At 35.3% G+C, this 19,799-nt stretch overlaps 1 protein-coding gene across 3 annotated transcripts in view; it reads right to left on the bottom strand.

The window, feature by feature from the left end:
* LRRTM4 (leucine rich repeat transmembrane neuronal 4) overlaps positions 1 to 19,799 on the bottom strand; it is an 855,380-nt gene that overhangs the window by 485,845 nt on the left and 349,736 nt on the right. The window lies entirely within an intron of this gene.

Genomic DNA, 19,799 nt, shown 5'->3' with positions numbered 1-19,799 from the left:
GATTTTTCCATACATACTTCTTCACTTTTTAAAAGAATAATTATGTTTTTACCTCCTGTTTCCACTTTTTAAATGTACATTTCTAGCACAATCTGCTTTTCTTATCACTAGACTCAAATATTCATCTCCTATTGTCATCTTCCTTTAGATGCTTCACTCTCATTTCAGATATGATCTATCTACACTGAAATCTTCTCTGCCTAACACCACACCTCACAGACATATGCTAGACACTAAGTAGTACATATACATGCCATACATGTAGACACAATACATAATCAACATACAAAACTTACGAATACATGCAAGATAAGTAGGGTCTCTGGCCTCTAAATTGAGATTTTGAGTTTAATATGGAAAAACAATATTATATATAGTCACCATTAGTTTAAAAAGTGCTAAGTAGAGGAATTAAAGGATACTTGAGAAAGAGAAACAGAGCTAGAGGAATCTGGCTCCCTGACTTCAGACTCTACTAGAAATCTACAGTAATCAAAACAGTATGGCACTAGCACAGAAACAGAAATATAGATCAGTGGAACAGGATAGAAAGTTCAGAAATAAACTCACGCACCTATGGTCAATTAATCTATGACAAAGGGGGCAAGACTGTACAATGAAGAAAAGACATTTTCTTCAATAAATGGGAAAACTGGACATCTACATGTAAAACAATAAAAGTAGAAAATTCTCTAGCTCCATACAAAAAAATAAACCCAAAGTGGATTAAAGACCAAAATGTAAGACTGGATACTATAAAACTCTTAGAGGAACATAGGCAGAACACTCTTTGACATAAATTGCAGCAATATCTTTTTCAACCCATCTCTTAGAGTAATAGAAATAAAAACAAAAATATATAAATGAGATCTAATTAAACTGAAAAGCTTTTGCACAGCAAAGGAGATCATAAACAAAACAAAAAGACAACCCACAGAAGGTAAACAATGCTACCGACAAGGGATTCATCACCAAAATATACAAACAACTCATGCAGCTCAATATCAAAAAAATAAACAACCCAATCAAAAATGGGCCGAAGACCTAAATAGACATTTCTCCAAAGAAGACATACACATGGACAAGAGGCACCTGAAAAGATGTTCAGTGTAACTAATTATTAGAGAAATGTAAATCAAAACTACAATAAGGGCTTCCCTGGTGGAGCAGTGGTTGAGAGTCCACCTGCTGATGCAGGGGACGCGGGCTCGTGCCCCGGTCCAGGAAGATCCCACAAGCCGCGGAGCGGCTGGGCCCGTGAGCCATGGCCACTGGGCCTGTGCGTCCGGAGCCTGTGCTCCTCAACGAGAGAGGCCGCAACCGTCAGAGGCCCATGTACCGCAAAAAAAAACACAAAAAAAAACCTACAATAAGATATCACCTCACACCAGTCAGAATGGCCATCATCAAAATATCTACAAACAATTAATGCTGAAGAGGGTGTGGAGAAAAGGGAGTCCTCCTACACTGTTGGTGCGGAATATAAATTGGTACAGCCACTATGGCGAACAGTATGGAGATTCCTTAAAAAACAAAAAATAGAGCTATCATAAGATTCATCAATCCCACTCCTGGGCATATATATGGAGGAAAACATGGTTCAAAAGTGCCCAACATTCATTGCAGTGCTGCTTGCAATAGCCAAGACATGGAAGCAACCTAAATGTCCATTGACAGATGAATGGATAAAGAAGATGTGGTACATATATACAATGAAATATTACTCAGCCATTAGAAAAAGTGAATTAATGCCATTTGCAGTAACATGGATGGACCTGGAGATTATCATACTAAGTGAAGTCGGACAGAGAAAGACAAATATACGATGTCGCTTACATGAGGAATCTATGTTTAAAATAGATAACCAACATGGACCTACTGTATAGCACAGGGAACTCTGCTCAATATTCTGTAATAACCTAAATGGGAAAAGAATTTGAAAAAGAATAGGTATATGTATATGTATAACTGATTCACTTTGCTATACACCTGAAACTAACACAACATTGTGAATCAACTATAGTCCAATATAAAATAAAAATTAAAAAGTAAATAATTAAATTAAAGATACTATGGCAAAATTATCTAGTATGGGGTCAGGCACTGTTCATGGAATGCTTTCCAGAGGAAGTTCTATTTAAACTTGTTTGTGCTATATTGAAATTAATTAATAAGGTTAACTTAATAATAGTATATCAAACTTTGTACTTAAAAAGTAGAAACTACAGCATTTATAGACTTGTGAATTTTTAAAGTTGATTATTTTTTTAAGAAGCAACAAATAAAATCTCAATAAGTTTCCAAATATACACATAGGATATATTCTTACCAGAAAAGCAAAACTATGATTAAAAATAATCTCAGTAGACCACTGAAATGTAGACATTTTTACAAATTTTACTAGGTTAAAAATCACTAATCGCAATGGAAATTTAAAATTAAAACTCTAATGATAGTACTAAGAAGATTAAAATGATAGGAAACATTACATATATGCTAGAAGTTTTTAAAGAAATGTTTATAAAATAGGCAATGTTTCTTGATAAAAAGCAATCTGACTTATCTATCTCAAGGAGAAGTAGAAAATTTGGAAAAATAAATTGCGTGTGAAAAATTTGTTGAAAAAATTCTGAGAAAGATTAATTTTTTTTACAGTAGTGAAAAGTACTTTTCCTACATCTCTATCACCTGGAACTATAATCATGATTTGGGGAATATGAGGGACAGGTCCATTCCTAACTTTTACAGGACAGAAACAATAGTACAAATCAAGTCCTCTCTGCTAACTATATGTTTAAATATGTAAAATATAAAAATAAAGATAGCCAACTGGAAAATAAGATATGGTATGCCTCTACCCACAACAGATAAACTTTCTAATATAGGTACATGAAACTAGAATGTTCTATAACTGAAAATTGGCAAAATATCCAAGACAATTGAAATTGATACTGCACATGCTGGGTGTTGATGGCTGCAGTGTTTATAGGAAAAATAAAATAATAAAGGCAAAATTTTACATTTTTCAAAAAACCTATATGATTTTTACTCCATATATTTATGACTGTTGCTTCCATTTCAGCAAAACCACTAGTTAGGTTGTTTAAGTCAAGATTTTCACATAAATGTACTGATCTTGTTATTAAACAAGACAACATTTCTTGAGGTATTGCAGTTCTTGGTTATTTTTAAAAATTTTTTATTATAAATTGCTATTATATTCCTCAAATTTTTACTTTTTAATGAAATTATAACTATGGTACTTAATTTTCTTTTTCTGTAAAGTTTTTCAGTGTGACATAATACCCCCAAAAAAGGAAATAAAACCTAAAAATAGCAACATTTTTCAGTTGACTAATATCACTCTTCTTTTGAAATTTAGAAAAATTATTTTTTCTAAAAATTTTATCTTCTCCAAAGTGAAATAGCCAGACTTAAATTAGTTTGCTTTCATTTCTTTGTAAGCCATGCCAGAAAATTGTAGATAGCACAAGTTCAAAATTAATTTGATTTTCTGCCAAAGATCACAATTGACTTCTAGTATATCTTGCAACATATACATTATATTAAATCAAATTGTTTCTACAGAATTTACATACCATTACCATTGTGTGTCCAAGAGCAGTTTAAAGGTAAAATTTTGTATGTGCTTCACAAGATATTTCATCTTTGGGCAGATTCCAAAAGCATCATGTATAATATTTGAATTTTTCAAAGAATATCATTGCTATTAGCTCAATAGCACAAACAATAGATTGTACATAGAAAAATAAAGCATTTGATTTTCAGTCAAAATTCTAGCTTGCACATTTTTTCTTTGTTCTTGACAATATTTAAAGTGTTCAAATAAAGCTAAAGTTTTAATTTTTTGAAAAAATTTTGGAAAAAACTTAAATGTTAAATATTTTTATAAAATAAAATAATTCACAGTTCTTGTATTTAAGAATCTATCTAGTTGCAATATAAAAATTGGTATCATGCCTTATTCCTGTTACTTGTAGAATACATATATACAAATTTGAGAAAAATATGAGTTTTTAATATCATAGAATATCTTTCAGTCACCATGTCCACTGTTGAACACTATTAGGACACACTGACCTGTATGTGAGGAACACACAGAGAAGCAAGAAGATGGAAACTTGCCCCTTCTGGGAAGTGATTATGCCAGAATCTATGGTACTCATGCTCTCTAAGAGAAAGGATATAGCAAGTTAATACATCTAAGCCCTTCTGTTGCTTAAAATTTTATTGTTCTGTAATGGACAGTGGTGAAATTCACACACCTTAGGGGCATTCCTCTACAGTCACCTTTTGCTTTGAGCATTAGTGTGAGAGGTGTAGAGAAATGTCTCATTGATACTGAGTGATGTTTGTGTCATGGGGGGCCCTCTTGCCCAGGCCTTGGAGTGGTAATGAGGAATCTAAGAGAAAATGCCATTATCTTGAAGATGAAACATTAAAAGAAATAGAGAGAATTGGGTCTTTGATGATGTCATCGAGCCCCTGAAATAATCACCTCTAGAGCATACCTACCTCCAGAATTCTTATGTGAGAAACTAAAAGTCCATTGATTTAGGCCACTTTTAGTTAGCATATCAGTCAGGATTTGAAGAGCAAGTCAGAAACTGCTTTCTGTATTTCAGGAATAAAGAATTTAATGTAGAAATTACAAAAGCATTTAAATATGTGGGAAATGGAAGTCTAGAAAGTCACAGTTTAACATAATCTGAAAAGTTGAAATGTGAGGTTCTTAGCATTCACAGGGCAGTTGCCACAATTCTTAAGAATCTGTAGAAGTTTCCACCAAGTGCCTAGATAACATCAACAAATCAGATGTCCTAAACAGCTTGGTGGTAAATGACTGGAAATGTCCTGCCTATCCATTCATCTGGCTATACTGCCTTCAGAGAAAAAAAGCCTTTGTTCCTTTTCAGCTTCTAAACCTCACACAGCAGCCTCTCATTAGAAAAATCTGACCTGTAACCAGTGCGGAAGGCGACCCTGGGTAACATGTCTTGGATGCTGCTCTTTGGGATCCACAGGAGAGAGTGTACATGAAGGCTGTCATATTGCAGGTTGACTGCAGACAATTCAACATGTTTGGGTTTTCTTTCATTTGCAGGAAAAAGTGCCCCATCAGAGCACTAGAAGTATTCAAATTAAATGAAGGAAAAATAAATGACAATTTATTTTTTAAGAATGTCTAACATAGTTATAAAATTAAAATATTTAAATGTCATAGTGTTTTATTTACATACAATATGCTGAAGCTATAAATATTTGACAATCCATGATGGAAAAGATCCCTTGATACAACATTAATTAAATTCAATAATATTAAATTGGTTTTTATATGTTTACTATGTATTCACCTGTATTTTCTAAATTATTCAAAATAAACGTGTTATATTTTAAGAAGTTTATTGGGTGGGAGGAATTAATTTTTTATCCTACTTGCTTTTGTTACAATGACATGCTTCTGAAATTATATTAGGACTAATTTGTATCTTGAAAATGCTTAATAGGGCTTCCCTGGTGGCGCAGTGGTTGAGAGTCCGCCTGCCGATGCAGGGGACACGGGTTCGTGCCCTGGTCCGGGAAGATCCCACATGCCGCGGAGCGGCTGGGCCCGTGAGCCATGGCCACTGAGCCTTCACATCCGGAGCCTGTGCTCCGCAACGGGAGAGGAAAAAAAAGCTTAATAAATTGTTTACACTATTATGTGCTCCGCAACGGGAGAGGAAAAAAAAAGCTTAATAAATTGTTTACACTATTAATCTTTATAAATATTTTCTTAGGCATTGTGCCATACAAATGCACAACAGGTAAATACTCGAAAATAAAAAAATTTAAAAGCTAGACATTTATAACTTAAATAAACAAGACTATGTTACACATATTTTTAAACCTTTAATAACAACAAATAGGAAAACTTAGCACCTACTCTAAAGAACTATATTTTACGCTAAGATCATTTATTCAAAATTTATCAAATAAGTGCTGGCTGCATTTCAATGCACTTTATGCAAATAAAGCTGTAAATGTAGACAATGTCAAATTTCTGCATTTAACCTAATATGATGACTATATATATATAATATATATCTTGTACATATGTATGCATAATGAAACTGTAACAGTCCAAATTCCAAATTTAATAAATTCCAAAATATAAACATTAATAATATAATACAATAATAAAGAGTAAAAATTAACTTCAGTTCTAGTTTTCTAATTTCTAAGGTAGTTGGGTGACCATATAATTTACCACCCAAATAGGTAATGAAAATTCTGTTAAGAGAACATAATGGGTGCTGTTAATTATGGTGAGTTCTCAGTTTGAACCTGAGTTCTCAGTTTCAAACATGAATATATGGTCACTGTATGGATAGGAAATGACTTCATAGAAGAGGTGCTATTTAAAATGGATCTTGAAGACTGAATGTTGTAGGAAAACTTCCACGTGTGTAGAAGAGTCATTAACTTTCCAGGAAAAGAAGAAATCAGTCCCTTTCATGATGGCTCTTAAACACATATTAAAACCCAAATACATTACTTTGGAGGATGAAGACATTTAACAGTCATTAATACATTAGAAATAATGATTTATTTTTTCAGTTATTGTCATTTCCTGAATGCTGCAGCAGTGAAGAGAAGTTTATAGTTTTAATAAGGAGATACCATCGGCCAGAATTAAGCAGAGATCTTAGTTAGAGGACAACATGAGAACCCTGGATATACACAGAACATCAAAATAGGACAGGGGAAGAGATAAAAGACAAACTGTTACTTAACAGCTTTAAGTAAAGTTGAACCTAAGATTTATGAAAATGAATTTAAGAGTAAGAATATAAGTATGAATACTTAATATAAGAACAACAAAAATATGAGAGAGAAACCATTTTAAAAGAATTGGCTGAAATTTTAGAATAATTTAATAAAGAACTCTAGCATAGCAGATTTCTTTATTCCAGGTTTGAGTGCATACCAGGTTTTTTCTTTTTTTTATCCAAAATTTTCTTGGTCTCCTCCCATTGACTTCATGAATCCCAATTACTAAATCTATTGGTAAAATCTGGCAGTTTTTTTTCCTCTCTTGACATTAATAGGCCTACCTTAATTAAACTAAGTCATCCTAAATTTGTACCTCAACTACAGTGTTGAATAGAAGTGGAAACGGTGGCCATCCTTGCCTGTTCCTAATCTTAGTGGAAATCTCTCTATAGTTTTCCCATTATGTAATGGAAATAAATTAAAACATCTTAAAATAAGTGTGTTCCAAGGAAATTACTTTTGAGAATATTGAGGTCATGCAAGAAAACAGGAAAATGAACCTGATATACTGTTTACTCTTTATAGTCTACACACATCACAAAATAAATAATAAGATTGGCATTAGGTTTTCCATATATCTGTATTATGCAAAATGAGGAACAGCATCAATACCATTATTTGAGATTGTTGATTTTGGAGATTATTAAAGAAGATATACTCTTCCTCCAACTTCTTATTCAAACACTTTAATATAATGCTATTATTTGAAATAACAGATGCCAATCTATTATACCTCTAAAATTTTGTTTTGTTAATATTTAAACAATAAGTCACATGAAAAATGTAAATGAATTGGGAAGCAGCATACTGGGTTGAGGCCTCAGTGAGGCATACTTTGTGATTTTGCAACTATTTTTTAATGAGAACTCACTTGGGAAATTAATTCATTACAGCTGAACTCCAGTTATTCCATCTGTACAGTAAGTATCACTTGTGCCATGTTCATTTTCCCCATCCATTTGTCCAGTATATCATTTTGATAGGGAATGATAATAAGTTAACTATTTTTCTTTCATTTATTGAAAACTTGATGTCTTCCAAAAGTATAGACAAAGTTCTAGTTCTATTGCTTTGCATGCATTATATCAACCAGGAGAGATATTACGTTAAATTCTATTTTCATTTAAGTTTTATTTTTCAATCATAAGAGAGAAAGAAATACACACACATAAACATGATTTTATGTTGACAGCTATGAGTTTTAGTTAGGTTAGCCTAGATTATATTGTAATACACAAAACTCTCAAAACCTTAACAGTTGACACAACAAACATTTGTTTCTTCCTCATGTAACTTGCACACTGAGGGTTGCTTTGTTCATTGCACATTCTCTAGGACCAAGAGCAACTGAGACTTCATCTCGGCAGCCTCCCAGTTCACTGCCTTAGTGGGAAAGGGCCTCTGAGGGGTCTTGCACAAACTGATGCTCTGGCCAAGTAGTGACACATGCCATTCCCTACACCATTCACTGACTAGAATAGCACCCCATCTTACCACATGGGGCCCAGAAGTTTCAGCTTTCCTATGTCAGGTTGTGGTCAGAAGAAGAAGACCTGGATATCAGAAAGCACCTCTAAAAGTTCACATTAGGCAATCTGTTTACTCAGAAATTATAAATATGTTTGCTTCCATTAGCTTCAGATGCAACATTGTCAAGCTTGTTGAGTGATTCTAGCCGTTTGGTTATCATTAGAAAGATTGTTAAAATTAAAACTAGTTGTAATTAAATCAAACTAAACTGAAAATATATTATTTGGAAGTAAGCAGGGGTGAGAGTTCAGAGAGAATTAAAAAAAAAACTAGATTTATCTGGCACAGAAATTATAAACCAAATTTTTCAAATTAATCATTTAGCTATAAAGCCAGTGAACTTAGTCATTTGTTTCCAATCATTGACATTTCCTAAGCTACTGAATAATCTCCGGTTTTACACTACAGCATAAATCTACCATCTTCTTACAGCCTTCTCTACTAGAACTAATCTAATTCTCTTTAGTTATTCAGTCAAACATAGACACAGAACGATCTCTCTAAGCATCCTGTTTACTATCTTCTGAGTGTTCATTATGTGTCCTACATACAAGTTTTTTTCTTCTTACTTTTGATTGCTACTCTCCCCAGACTATAAATACTACATGGTCAGGGGCACCATCTGCCATGTTAGTCTTTGGAGCCTACCACACAATGATTGCCTTTTCCAATTCCTCTGTGTCTTTGGTGTCTGTAGCTCTGCTTTGGAACTTTGGACGCTTGATCACAAACTTTCCAGTATTCTCTCGATAGTGCTTATTGGATGCTAAATCATTAAATATTATTAAATATTCCATATAAGAGCATTAAATAAATTGTCCTCTGAAGACACAGCTAGAAATCAGAGGCTTGAATCCTAATGGTAATAATAATAGCAAATACTTATCTAGCACTTGCTACACACCAGATAATGAAGTTTTATGTATTTTAGTTCATTTGGCTCCAAACAATAACCTTTTGAGGCAAATACTATTGTTATGCTCATTTTACACATGAAGGAATTAAAAACAAAGAGTGAGCAATTGGCCCAAGATCAAATGGCTAATAAGTGGTAGAGCCAAATTCAACCTCAGGTAGTCCGACTCGAGACCCTGTGATTTTACTCATTAAGCTACATTGGAGTAACCATTTTCCCAGTTTTGTTTCCCTTTTGTAAAAAATTTTTAAAAAACATTGAGACCAAATGATCTTCAGATCCCACTTTCCATTTCATGTATCTATGAGTAAGGTAATGGAAATGGTTTTAAATTGCAAGCTTTTGGATACAAGAATCTTCACAATTTCTACTCAGATATAACTGACAGAGGTGACACAAATTTCACTCGTAATGCCCTGCGTTGTCTTAAGCTGTCATGTTATTATACCTCAAAGGCAAGGAAAAATTATAGGTGTTTAATAAAGGAGGTTTACTCATTGTAATTAATGAATAGCAAACATAAATTAGTTTCAAGAATGCCATGCCCAAATAAGTGGAATTGTCGCATGTTACAACCAAGAGAAAGTTGGAGTCAAAGGCATTTGAGGCAACCACTTATAACTACATCACAAATTTCTCTAAAAGTTCAAAACTTCTAAGTGCTTCTTTTTTAAGCACTTCAATGTCTTCAAGAAGCTGTTAGATATGGAATAAATTTCATAGTCAAATACATGTAAGAAATTTAGATTAGGCAAATTCCTTAGAATCTTTACTATGATGATAGAATCATATACTTGTCTTAGAAGGAACAGACTTTCCAACTTACTTTGGAAACCCTACTTCTCTCTTGAATTATCTTGTGTGAAACAAGCTTTAGGAAACACTGATTTTGGAGTTAAGGGAATATGACATCAAAAACAGTGGGTTCAATTTAAATGCCCCAAGAACTTTAAAGAAACAATAATATTGTAGCTCTCTTAATAATGTAACTTTCTGATCAAAAGTTTAATTTCTCTGTGGCCTGATATATGCTGCCAAAAATTATTAAATCTGTATATGTACATACATCTTTCTCCAATATATATATATGTAAAATTATTGTTATATTTTATATATATAACAAAATACAAACTCAGTTGACAAAACAATTACCTTTCTAAAATGTTTATGAACTACATGAATATCCATACTGGAAAACTCTCTTTAATGAATATATCCATGTCCTCAGAAGAATGTTTGATAAGGGTAAGGGTTGGAAAGACTCATGCTAGTTAGGGTAAAAATGTTCAGTGAAATGTTATCTTCACTTATTTTTCTCCCCAGGCTACAACTCTCTGCTATAAAGGTCAACAGTTATAGTCCTCAGTGGATTCTTATAATGTAGAATGAGGAAGTTTGAAACAATTTGTTCTGTCACCTCTTCCCGGAGAAACTGACATAATTTAATATGATGACTGTTCTCCTTTACCTCATTAAACTGGTAAAGGAGAGCCAGATAGAATCCTAAGTTATTTATGACCAACTACCTATAAAATATGAGTTTGGGATTTTAAACTCTACTTGCCACAACTGCCTTCCTATTCCCACCCACTAGCCAAAATCACCTATACACACATATAGAAAACCTGGAGCAAAATCCCTTCTAAATCAGCCAAAGCAAATGTAAATAAGCACATCACAGTTTAATATGTAACACCACCTTTAACTTTTAGCAAAACAATGATTTGAGGAGAGTTATTCTTTATATTGTCAAGGCTCAGAATCAATGGGTTACAAAAGAAGAAAAGAAAAAGTAAATATTCAAAGTATGAACAACAGGGCTTCCCTGGTGGCGCAGTGGTTGAGAGTCTGCCTGCCAATGCGGGGGACACAGGTTCGTGCCCTGGTCTGGGAGGATCCCACATGCCACGGAGCAGCTGGGTCCATGAGCCACAACTACTGAGCCAGCGAGTCTGGAGCCTGTGCTCCGCAATGGGAGGGGCCGCGACAGTGAGAGGCCCGTGCACTGCAATGAAGAGTGGCCCCTGCTTGCCACAACTAGAGAAAGCCCTCACACAGAAATGAAGATCCAACACAGCCAAAAATAAATGCATAAATAAATTAAAAAATATATATATAACACCACCTTTAACTTTTAGCAAAACAATGATTTGAGGAGAGTTATTCTTTATATTGTCAAGGCTCAGAATCAATGGGTTACAAAAGAAGAAAAGAAAAAGTAAACATTCAAAGTATGAACAAATAGTAAAAAAAAAAAAAAGAGAGAGATAAAAATTCTTCAAATAGGACTACAAGGTAGTGGCTGAGAACTTGGATTCTTAGAGGTTGACTACACAGATAGTAAGAGGTGTCTGCAAAGTATATTTTAGAGATTCGGAAACCAAAATGGGAGTCATCTCTAAGAGTGGCCAAGAAAACTAAACTGCTACATTTTCTTGGTTTTGCCTAGAATTAGTTTAAGCCCATGCTATGTAATGCTGATCCCTGGACATTGGAAGTTGTATATGTGTTTAATTGACTGAATTTTTGGAAAAAGAAATAATTTCCACTTAAAAGAACAGTTTATCTGACAAATATTTTTCAGAAGCTGAAATGTGTGTATGTATATATATATATATATATATATATATATATATATATACATGGCATATATATATATATATGTATATATATGTCAGTATAATTCAAACCCAGAAACAGAATGTAAAGAAACAAGAGACTTTTTTTAAGCAGATAGGACTATACTGAAAAGAAAAGGCTTATGTTTTACCAAGCTCCCTAGTGGAATAAATAAAATGGGCATAATAACAAAAATCTAATATATGTCAAGAAGTAGTGACATTCCATAGAATTTCTGATAAATCACCTTGTGATATTAAAAATCACAGCTTCCTAGGGTTTTATTACAGATAAATGGAGTGGATTATAAATACTTAGCCATAAACGTAATCTCCTTCATTTTGTAAAGTACTTACCAAACTTCTACATATGATTTTTCATTATACTTCTTTTCAGAAGTACTACTATGGAAGGATGTCATGGATGCTTATTTCAGATCTATCATATATAATCTTCTAATCTGCCAAATTTTTGAGAGTAAAAGTTGAGCTCATGTACAAGCTGACAAGAGGTGGTAATGAATCTAGGCTTTCTTGAAGGTTGTTAAAAGTTTAAGTCCCCCCATTGTGCAGATGCTCTCTGAATTGGCTTAGCAATTTTTATAATGACAACCACTGTCAGGCGAGAGGGTAAATTATTCAGTTCAACTGGGAATGTTGTCAGTAACAGTAAAAGGGTGCTAGAAATAGAAGTGGCCCTAGATAGTGTAGAAAGTGACTTGTGTAAACTTATCAAATCTCTTTGGAAATCCTGAGTTGTTTCATTTTCCCCCAGGTATGCTTTAAAATCATCACTTCTACTGATGATTACACTCCCATTACATAGAAAGTGAAGTGAAAAACTTATTCAGATTAGCTGAAATAGGAAAAAACCCAAACATGTCAATCTGGAGATTTTGGCCCTGACATCTCCATGTCTGACAACTCCTTATAAATGATATTACTACCAATTACTATTATTAGTAACAGTAGTACCAATACTACTATAAGTGTACTACATAGTTTAATGTGTATATCCATAAATGTCTAAAACTTTCAATTGTCTCTGGAAGTGGTCAAGCAAAATAGGTTGCCAATTTATTTTGGAATTTAGAAAATCATTTTCTCTAGGCAAGGAAAGGTCTAAGATTTAAGACAAGTTGCTCAAAATTTTATAGCTGACTGCAGTATTCCAAATGAATAGAACTGGAATTATGTTAGCCTTTGGTGTAAGCTGAGAGGCTAAGGGCAGTTTCAGAGAGTTGTTACGGTCATTTTTTATTTTATTTTTCTGTTTAATTTTATTTTTTGTCTTCTCAGTGTTTCCTTTTAAAATTTCTAATTTTAGAAATTTTGCCTAGAGACAAAAATTTAGACAAAATTTTGTCTAAAGACAAAAGCAAATTTCCATTGTCAGGAGAGAAATAGATTACTCAACAGCAACAAGGACAAGGGCCCAGGTAAATGCTAAGTTATACAAATTGAAGCTCCTGGAGATGGACAAGGAATGATAAACAATGAAAGAAAAGGATTTCAAGAACTATATCACACTGTCATTATTGAAGAACAGCACATATAGTTTAAAATAAAATTCCAGTAAACTTCTTTGCTATTCACTGCCTTAGGTCAAGATTCGTGTTGGAATCTGGCAGTGGGGTCTAGCTTACAGGTCGGGTTTCAGGGACATATCCTTGCTGTGACAATGAGAATGGATGCAGAGAGTTTGAGTCTGGTCTCCAATAATTGTGTATTTTGGGATGGAGCTCCATAGTGTTGACTTAGAAAACACCACTAATGGCTTAATTCTTATGATAAAGCTTTTTAAGCTGTGGGAATATAGAACAGAGTCAAGTACAGAACGTTTGTTCAAAGGCGGTGGGTAGTCTTAATAAGAGATGTATATTTCTGGTACAGCTAGTGCATGGTAACTCCCTCTGTTCAGAGATGTTATGCTCAAAATGTTCTATTGTAAGGTTAAGTTAAAGAAACATGCTGTTCCACCAAGATATGTTGAAAAGACATAAAACTCCAGGTAGCACTGACTTTTAGTCTACAATCTGAGGTAGAAGACTTTTTGCCTCTTTCTAGGTCACAGAGAAAGTCACTATAGCAACCAGAGACCTGAACTACAGCTACTTGATGTGTCAGGTGCCATTATCTGAAATGTCCTGGAGTTTACAAGGTCACTGTTAGATATGGAGAGCTGGGCATTAAGCCATGCCCTTTGTCTATACTGATTTGTAAACAAAGAGGGCATCAACCAAAGAGGGCATCTGCCTAGCAAACTGAGTCCAAGGCAGACAACACAGGGAGAAGCACTTTTTGTGATTCATTGTGTGGAACTGTTTAGTTACCTGCTCTCTGTCTCAGTAAACTGTAAACTCCACGAAAGTTGAGGCCATTCTAATTTATGCCCTATACAAAGCACAGCACTGAGCAGATTAAGAAGTGCTTAATAAATACTTCCTAAATAAATAAATTAATTTATCAACTGCCATAGTATACCTACCCACACATCCCCCAACTTGGGGAAGAGTGCCATAAAAAAAAAAAAATCAGATATAAAACCAGAAGCATCAGAGACCTTCAAGATGGTGCAGGAGTAAGACATGGAGATCACCTTCCTCCCCACAAATACATCAGAAATACAACTACATGTGGAACAACTTCTACAGAACACCTACTTAACTCTGGCAGAAGACCTCGGACTTCTGAAAAGGCAAGAAACTCCATATACCTGGGTAGGGTAAAAGAAAAAAGAAAAAACAAAGACAAAAGAATAGGGACAGGACCTGCCCCTATGAGAGTGAACTGTGAAGGAGGAAAAGTTGCCACACACTAGGAAGCCCCTTCACTGGTGGAGACAGGGGTTGGCAGGGATCAAGCTTCAGAGCCACAGATGAGAGTGCAGCAATAGGGGCACAGAGGGCAAAGCGGAGAGATTCCCTACAGAGGACAAGTGTCTACCAGCAATCACCAGCCTGAGAGGCTTGTCTGCTCACCCGCCAGGTCAGGTGGGAGCTGGGAGATGAGGCTCTGGTTTTGGAGGTCAGATCCCAGGGAAAGGACTGGGGTTGGCAGCATGAATACAGCCTGAAGGGGGCTAGTGGGCCACAGTTAGCAGGGAGGGAGTCCAGGAAAAAGTCTGGAACTCCCTAAGGGTCAAGAGACCATTGTTTCGGGGTGCATGAGGAGTGGGGATTCAGAGCACTGCCTAAACGAGCTCCAGAGATGGGCATGAGCCATGGCTATCAGCATGGCTGCAGCCACCAAGAAGCCTGTGTGCAAGCACAGGTCACTATCCACACCACCCCTCCCGGGAGCCTGTGCAGCTCACCACTGCCAAGGTCCCATGATCCAGGGACAACTTCCCTGAGAGGACACACGGCACACCTCAGGTTGTTGCAATGTCACACCAGTTTCTGCTGCCCTAGGCTCGCTCTGCATTCTATATCCCCCCCCCCCCCCCCCCCCCCCCACCCCCCCCCCCCCCCGCCCCCGGGCCTGAGTGAGCCAGAGCTCCCTAATCAGCTGCTATTTTAACTCCATCCTGTCTGAGGGAAGAACAGATGCCTTCAGGCGACCTACACACAGAGGCAGAGCCAAATCCAAAGCTGAACTCCAGGAGCTGTGAAAATAAAGAAGAGAAAGGGAAATTTCTCCCAGCAGCCTCAGGAGCTGCAGATTAAATCTCCACAATTAACTTGATGTACCCTGTATCTGTGGAATAACTGAATAGACAACAACTCATCCCAAATTTGAGGTGATGGATAGTGGGAACAACTGTAGACTTGGGGTTTGCTTTCTATATCTAATTTGTTTGTGCTTTTATGGTTATCTTACTTTAAAATTTAGAGTTTATTATCATTGGTAGATTTGTTTATTAATTTGGTTGCTCTCTTCCATTTTTTAAATATATATATATATATTTTTTTTTCCTTTTTCTATTTCTGTGAGTGTGCCTGTGTATGCTTCTTTGTGTGATTTTTGTCTGTATAGCTTTGCCTCTACCATTTGTCCTAGGGTCCTGTCTGTCAGGTTTTTTTTTTTGTTTGTTTGATGGTTATTTTTTTATATAGTTTTTAGTGCTTGTTATCATTGCTGGATTTGTTTTTTGGTTTGGTTGTTTTCTTCTTTCTTTCTTTCTTTTTTTTCTCCCTTTTCTTCTGAGCTGTGTGGCTGACAGTGCCTTGGTGATCCAGCAGGGTGTCCCACCTCTGCCTCTGAGGTGGGAGAGCCAAGTTCAGGACAACAGTCCACCAGAGACCTCCCAGCTCCACATAATATTAAATGGGAAAAGCTCCCCCAGAGATCTCCATATCAACTCTAAGACCCAGCTCCACTCAATGACCAGCAAACTACAGTGCTGGACACCCTATACCAAACCACTAGCAAGACAGGACCACAACACCAACAATTAGCAGAGAGGCTGCCTAAAATCATAATAAGGTCACAGACAACCCAAAACACACCACCAGACCGGGTCCTGCCCACCAGAAAGACAAGATCAAGCCTCATCCACCAGAACATAGGCACCAGTCCCTCCACCAAGAAGCCTACACAAACCACTGAACCAACCTTACCACTGGGAGCAACACCCAAAACAACAGGAACTACGAATCTGCAACCTGCAAAAAGGAGACCTCAAACACAGTTAGTTAAGCAAAATGAGAAGACAGAGAAACACAACGCAGATGAAGAAGCAAGGTAAAAACACACCAGAGCAAACAAATGAAGAGGAAATAGGCAGTCTACACAAAAAAGTATTCAGAGTAATCATAGTAAAGATGATCTAAAATCTTGGAAATAGAATGGACAAAATACAAGAAACGTTAACAAGTACCTAGAAGAGCTAGAGAGCAAACAAACAATGAACAACACAATAAATGAAATGAAAAATTCTCTAGAAGGAATCAATAGTAGAATAACTGAGGCAGAAGAACAGATAAGTGACCTGGAAGATAAAATAGTGGAAATAACTACCGCAAAGCAGAATAAAGAAAAAAGAATAAAAAGAATTGAGGACAGTCTCAGACACCTCTGTGACAACATTAAACACACCAACATTCGAATTATAGGTGGCCCAGAAGAAGAAGAGAAAAAGAAAGGGATTGAGAAAATATTTGAAAGGATTATAGTTGAAAACTTCCATAATATAGGAAAGGAAATAGTTAATCAAGTCCAGGAAGCACAGAGAGTCCCATAAAGGATAAATCCAAGGAGATAAACACCAAGACACATATTATTCAAACTATCAAAAATTAAATACAAAGAAAAAAATATTAAAAGCAGCAAAGGAAAAGCAACAAATAACATACAAGGGAATTTCCGTAAGGTTAAGAGCTGATCTTTCAGCAGAAACTCTGCAAGCCAGAAGGGAGTGGCAGGACATATTTAAAGTGATGAAACGGAAAAACCTACAACCAAGATTACTCTATGCAGCAAGGATGTCATTCGGATTCAATGTAGAAATTAAAAACTTTACAGAGAAGCAAAATCTAAGAGAATTCAGCACCACAAAACCAGCTTTACAAAAAATGCTAAAGAAACTTTTCTAGGCAGGAAATACAAGAAAGGAAAAGAGCTACAATAACAAACACAAAACAGTTAAGAAAATGGTAATAGGAACGTACCTATCGATAACTACCTTAAATGTAAATGGATTAAGTGCTCCAACCAAAACACATAGACTGGCTGAATGGATACAAAAACAAGACCCATATAATTGCTGCCTACAAGAGACCCCCTTCCAACTTAGGGACACATACAGACTGAAAGTGAGGGGATGGAAAAAGATATCCCATGCAAATGGAAATCAAAAGAAAGCTGGAGTAGCAATTCAGACAAAATAGACATTAAAACAAAGATTATGACAAGAGACAAAGAAGAACACTAAATAATGATGAAGGGATCAATCCAAGAGGAATATATAAAAATTGTATATATTTATGCACCCAACATAGGAGCACCTCAATACATAAGGTAAATACTAACAGCTGTAAAAGGGGAAATCGACAGTAACACAATCATAGTAGGGGACTTTAACATCCCACTTTCACCAATGGACAGATCATCAAAAATGAAAATAAATAAGGAAACACAAGCTTTAAATGATACATTAAATAAGATGGACTTCACTGATATTTATAGGACATTCCATCCAAAGACAACAGATAATGCTTTCTTCTCTACTGCTCATGGAACATTCTCCAGGGTAGATCGTATCTTGCATCAGAAATCAAGCCTTGGTAAATTTAAGAAAAATTAAATTATATCAAGTATCTTTTCTAACCACAACACTATGAGACTAGATATCAATTAGAGGAAAAAATCTGTAAAAAAAACAAACACATGGAGGCCAAACAATACACAATTAAATAAATAAGAGATCACTGAAGAAATCAAAGAGGAAATCAAAAAATACCTAGAAAAAAATGACAATGGAAACACAGCGACCAAAAACTTATGGGATGCAGCAAAAACATTTCTAGAGGGAAGTTTATAGCAATACAGTTCTACCTCAAGAAACAATAAACATCTTGAATAAACAACCTAACTTTACACCAAAAGCAATTAGAGAAAGAAGAACAAAAAAACCCCAAAGTTAGCTGAAGGAAAGAAATCATAAATATCAGATCAGAAATAAAGGAAAAAGAAATGAAGGAAAAATAGCAAAGATCAATAAAACTAAAAACTGGTTCTTTGTGAGATTAACCATTAGCCATACTCAACAAGAAAAAAAAGGGAAAAGACTCAAATCAATAGCATTAGAAATGTAAAAGGAGAAGTAAAAACTGACACTGCAGAAATACAAAGGATCATAAGAGATTACTACAAGCAACTATATGCCAAAAAAATGGACAACCTGGAAGAATTGGAAAAATTCTTAGAAAAGCACAACCTTCCGAGACTGAATGAGGAAGAAATAGAAAATATAAACAGACAAATCACAAGCACTGAAATTGAGACTGTGATTAAAAATTTTCCAACAAACAAAAGCCCAAGACCAGATGGCTTCACAAGTGAATTGTATCAAACTTTTAGAGAAGAGTTATCATCTATCCTTCTCAAACTGTTCCAAAATATAGCAGAGGGAGGAACACTCCCAAAGTCATTCTATGAGGCCACCGTCACCCTGATACCCCAACCAGGCAAAGATGTCACAAAGAAAGAAACCTACAGGCCAATATCACTGATGAACATACATGCAAATACCCTGAAAAAAATACTAGCAAGCAGAATCCAAAGCACATTAAAAGGATCATACACCATGATCAAGTGGGGTTTATCCCAAGAATGTAAGGGTTCTTCAATATATGCAATCAACATGATAAACTATATTAACAAATTGAAGGAGAAAAAACATATGATCATCTCAATAGATGCAGAAATATCTTTTGACTAAATTCAATACCCATTTATGAAAAAAAAATCTCCAGAAAATAACCATAGAGGGAACTAACCTCAACATAATAAAGGCCATATATGACAAACCCACAGCCAACATCATTCTCAATGGTGAAAAACTGAAAGCATTTCCTTTAAGATCAGGAACAAGATGAGGTTGTCCACTCTCAACACCTTTATTCAACATAGTTTTGGAAGTTTTAGCCACAGCAATCAGAGAAGAAAAAGAAATAAAAGGAATCCAAATCGGAAAAGAAGAAGTAAAGCTGTCACTGTTTGCAGATGAGATGATACTATTCATAGAGAATTCTAAATATGCTACCAGGAAACTACTAGAGCTAATCAATGAATTTGGTGAAGTAGCAGGATACAAAGTTAATGCACAGAAATCTCTTTAATTCCTATACACTAAACATGAAAAACCTGAAAGAGAAATCAAGTAAACACTCCCATTCCCATTGCAACAACAGAATAAAATATCTAGGAATAAACCTACCTAAGGAGACAAAAGA

The sequence above is a fragment of the Monodon monoceros genome, unplaced genomic scaffold (assembly GCF_005190385.1).
Source record: "Monodon monoceros isolate NGI ecotype Baffin Bay Population unplaced genomic scaffold, NGI_Narwhal_1 Super_Scaffold_19, whole genome shotgun sequence".
Taxonomy (NCBI): domain Eukaryota; kingdom Metazoa; phylum Chordata; class Mammalia; order Artiodactyla; family Monodontidae; genus Monodon; species Monodon monoceros.
Note: the sequence above shows the minus strand (reverse complement) of the source record. Positions and strands in the feature narration are given on the sequence as shown.